This window comes from Lepeophtheirus salmonis, chromosome 14, assembly GCF_016086655.4.
Source record: "Lepeophtheirus salmonis chromosome 14, UVic_Lsal_1.4, whole genome shotgun sequence".
Taxonomy (NCBI): domain Eukaryota; kingdom Metazoa; phylum Arthropoda; class Copepoda; order Siphonostomatoida; family Caligidae; genus Lepeophtheirus; species Lepeophtheirus salmonis.
The window spans coordinates 39,214,313-39,219,642 of NC_052144.2; positions in this window are offsets into that span (position 1 = coordinate 39,214,313).

Consider the following 5,330-nt stretch of genomic DNA (forward strand, 5'->3'; position numbering starts at 1 on the left):
TTTATCATAATTAAAAAATGTAAATAGTGATTAATGCTGCATTTTAATCCCGATTGTCGAAATAAAGAACTTTTGTCTCCTTTCATACTTTGAAAAAGATGTGCTACCTAAAGATGACATCGTAGAAAAATGAAATTTTGCGTAGGTAATTTTCATATCATATGGTAACTTTTCGCGCCACCCGTAATCGAAATTCGAAAAAAGTGGAAAACCAAACAGCTTGACTCTAATACACACCCATCTCCCATCGTCACCGGCCATTTTGGATAAATTTTAAGTCAGGGTCTCAATCCCAACAAAAAATGTTTAAAATTTTATACTTGTGAAGGCTCGAGAAACTATTTGGAGGTCCCTCAAAGTTTGGCTCATAATTTCGAAAGACCTACGAACTTGAGTAAGCCATAACTTCATTTAAAATACACTGATTGTTTTTTTTTTTTTTTTTTTTTTAAAAAATACTTTAAGAGCTTCAACTCATATTATATTAAAAAAAATGACATATGTGCAATAAATACTATGAAAATATAATTACAAAATATACGAAATAGTGCCCCAGCCAAGTTTCAAAATCGATTTCGCCAATTTTTGTGTGTGAACTTTAACATAGTCATAATCTATATGTGTGCAAAAAAATAGAGTGGGATCTTAATGAAATCAAACTCTAATAAGGCTTATAACTGGAACAGGTTCTAATCACCATAATAGTGAATTCTGTCTTTTTATTTTAAAATAATTATTATATTAATTTTTACAAGTTTTGTATTACATATAAGTCTACAGCACTTTATTGTTTTAACATATACTCGTATTTGACTGGTTTTTCCTTGTTTGATAATGATACAGTTGGATGTATAGCGTGAATTTTATAATTTGTAGGAACACATGGGTTGAAAATAATAGAGATACTTATAATTTCTTTTTGATATTTATTTGCATTTTTTGTTGATGACAATTTGTTGAAATATAATCTTATTAAATTGCTTATTCGCATCATAGGTTTGGCATTTGGCATAAAAAAGATACTTCAGCAAATATTGTGTACTTTCTACATACATCCATATGAAAAAATATTATAGAGCCTCTGTTGAGACAGTTTCGAAAAGCTGTCAAATATATAAACTATGCGATCTAAAAACGCAACAGAGTTAAGGAATTTGTAAAAAGATACAAGACTTGATTCCTGGCCCTAGTGTCATAGATACTCCATTATGTGAGGAATACCGATACCTTAAGTGAATGAAAGACTCGTGGAGAAATACCATCATTCAACCACTACCGAACAGGATCAGAAAGGATGTTATAAGATTATAATTTTGAGAGGTTTGAAAACCAAACTACATTTTCTACAAAAAGGAAAACAATATATTCATAAATGATGTTTAATACTAATTAATTAGTAATGAGAAACTATATTTAGATAATCTTTTAGATGAGTATTTTTGTTTTTTGCTAACGTAATTTCTAAATAATTTAATGTTACAGGGGTGTCTGCAGGGGTTGGGCTGGAGGGCCCTTGACCCCTCTACAATTTAGAAATTTTGGCTTATTTCTACAATTTTTGTCGTCATTTCGGCACTTTATGCAATAGAGAAAAAAATTTAATATTTGAAATTATTATTTTTGAAATTTTGTTAAAAATTAATTTTTTTTTTCAAATAAAAAAAAAAACAAATAAAAAAAAAAATATATATATATATATAATCCTGCGAATGCCCCTGTATTGTAACACTTTTTTTTTGACAATAAAAAAATAATCATTTAAATTTAAAAATGGAAAGAAAAACAGAAGATTTGAAATTTTATTTCCTTAAAAAAATATAAAATTCCGTAAAAAGCGGGGTTTTTTTTTTTTTTTTTTTCAAAAGTAAACTTTTTAAATCTGTTGCAGAGGGATACTAAAATTTACTCATGGCCTCCCCTGTAGAAGTCTTGCCACTCTGCCATTGCTTCAATATAATTTCGAGAACTTTTCTACTATAAATGAAACAGTACATGAATTTCAAATGATGCGAACAATGCTAAAAAGTTCCATGGGAAGGAAAGTTATTTTTTTAATAATGCAATCAGGTTTCCATTGTTTTTGCTCTAACTTACAACGTTTATTATTTTGCTATCTGTTGATATAATTTTATAAAAAAAATGTATTAAGGAGAGATTTGAGATATTGTAACGTTTAGTACAAAGACTTTAGTTGTCACAAGCATTGCCATTTTTATCGTTCTTTTTATTATTTGTATCGTTAGCATATGTATTTGGCAAAAAAAAAAATCTACACCAGATATTGTGTAGATCTCACGAACGTACACACGAAAAATATAATGATCAAGTTTTAAACTTTACAAGAAGCATGTTTTTTAGCTATATAGACTCAAAAGTTCCATAAATACAATTAGAAATATATATATTGCTATGATCAAAGGGTAATTTAAAGGGAAAAAAAGTGCTTTTTCTTATAATGTATGTATATTAAAAACACATTTTCTACAATTTCTTGATAATAATTGAATAATTTTATATCACATTTGCTACAGACTGGTCCATAATAGAAGATCTACATGTATCATAATATAGTTTTATATGGCTGTGTTGTTATTATTAGTTTTTTATGCTGTTAAATATTTTACGACTTTATTTTTTAATAAAGGTGAATGTCGGTATTCAAGTATTTTATGAGAGGGTCTGTTAATGTTCGTATAATCGAAAAATTCTTATAAGGAATTCATTAATTCTTTATTACTCATTTTCATCCATGATGAGATATAATACAAATAATTGGAATTTGGAACTCTCCATAATAGGATGGTATACATAGTTATTAATCTAAATATTTATTCAAGTTTTGTAGGATATTGCTTTTATGTTTCTTTATTCATGTTATTCTCTTTTTACTTTTGTGATTGACATTATTCATAGTGTGATTAAATTGGCTCCAAAGAAAGAGGCAATAAGTATATCAATGGAGAAATGAATCCTCACATCAAATTCTGATAGGGTTTAAACTTTTTAATTTAGTATATTTATCCTTTTTCTTACTTATTTGCTAGTAATGGGATTTATGTCAAGAACAATTACAATTTTATTCTCCTTGCGATCTACCGAGTGGTTGTCCATTCAAATCTGAAGACTTTGAATTTAAACTTCAACAAGATATAATTTATCAATAAACAATAGAACTTCAACAAAATTAATACTATAAATAGATTTGTATCTGGACTCTCTTAATCATTAATGTACCCCCACCCTTAGCAGCAACGATGGCTTCCAGGCGGTGGTAGAAGGCCTGGCACCTGCTGCGGATGTATTCTTCTGTCATAGCGTCCCAGTACTGGATGAAAATGGATTTGATGGCTTCTGTTTTTGGATGACGGACACTGCAGGCCTTTCCCCTCTACCTAGACGCAAAAGGTGTAGTCGAAAAGATGGGAATCAGGGCTGTATGATGGCCCAAAGTGTCAAAAGAGAGTGAAAATAGTCTTGCAATGGAAGAAATGGGTTTTTTTCAATGCTGTGTTAAAAGTGGTCTCTCCACCCACACAAGGCTCTTTAAATTTACTTTTTTCTGGTGTTAAACCCCGAGATATCTTGCATGTACCCGAGGAGATTGTCTTGGACTGTTTTTCTTTAACTCCTCAAGGTCCAGTTTGGCCATATTGACAGATACTTTTTTCGTCTCCAACGTTTCAGACTTGCTGGCAGCGTAGACGATGGTGCGGGAGACGCTCAAATGCTTGGAGTGAGCAAATAGAAATTTGTCAATCATGTTTCAAGTGTCATTTTCTCAACTTGTACGTAAGCTGAAGAGCTCAGGTTTGTTTTGTTTTGTATGTAACTGTTTATGCTTTAATTTATTGACCTATTAATCACTTCAATTATTCAACCTTTATAAAGTGTTCAGATTTCAATGGACCATCCGTTACATAAGTCCCATAATCTTTCATTTTTTGATCGTGGTTTGAATGGGTATCCATATTTAATTATTGTTTCCAATGGGATACTGAATAATATTTTCTATCTTTGTTATTGGCTATGAATCCCTCTCCAAAAATACTTTTTAAGTATTTTTACCTAAATATTCAACCTAATATTCACCTCAAATAATGATATAAGACCAACATTTTGTGTATAACTTTTTCTAGAAAAGTGACAAAGTTGGAAAAAGCTCAACGGCAACCTATAAATGTTCTAATCCATGGCAAAAAACAAAACAATTTATTTTAAACAAAGTATTGCAAGGGTATCAAAATCAGCTCAATACACCAAGCCGTTTTTATGGCTCTCAAGTTTTATGCAATATTTCCAATCAATCTCATGCTTTAAGGTTACACATAGCGTTTCTCAACCATTCGTACTCTATCAATAGTGAAAACAATTCAAAATTGCTGATTAAGAAACACAATCTTTCTGTTCATATGAAAAACTTCAAATCAAGCTACAAGTGTCGTTTATGTTCAATCCGAAGTCCATAAATTTTTTTGTTTGCATATGTTATTCTTCATCTTTTTTGGTTCCATTACTCCTTCAGACGTTTTGGTTCACTCACAACTTCAAACGTTTTGTCTCCCTCTTCTTGTGAGTCTATTTAGGTATGTATATATGGAAAAAATAAAGAAACACATAAGTGGTTCTCATATGAGTAAATTATCTCATTACTACTTCAGACGTTTTGGTTCCATTACAACTTCAAACGTTTTGTCTCCCCGTTCGTGTGAGTCTATTTAGGTATGTATATATGGAAACAAGAAAGACAAACATAAGTGGTTCTCATATGAGTCAATTATCTCAAGTTTTCCAAATAATGTCTACATACAAAATGATTTTTAATATCCAAAGTGTAAAACATAATGATGTGTGCTTCGTTCAATAATCATAAGATGTATACAAATATCAATACCTTAATAAATAATCACTTATCTCGTCAAAGTGTCAGAGCATCTTTAACCAAAAGTATTTACAATGATAACAGTATTTAAATATATCTATGTAATATTTTCTCACAGAAAGTTGACAAGTGATTGATTGATACATGTGAAAAACCCGCTTTAATTGAAATCATAGACAAATGATCTTTTCCATCTCAGTCACACTATGATGAGAGATGCATACGTCCAACTGAGTGTATTGTTTAACTAAGTCAAGTCCATAAATTGAAAAATAAGAAAATAAAGATAAAAAATTAAGTTGCTAAAAGTTTTGACAGTCTGTTCAAGACCGATTTTCTTTTCGGTTCGTTCATAAGGATTTTCCTAGATCGATTAGAACCAATATTTAGTCCCAGAGCGTAGACCGTAATTTAATCGGTTTCAAATCATAGACGAATTTTATGGTCTCAA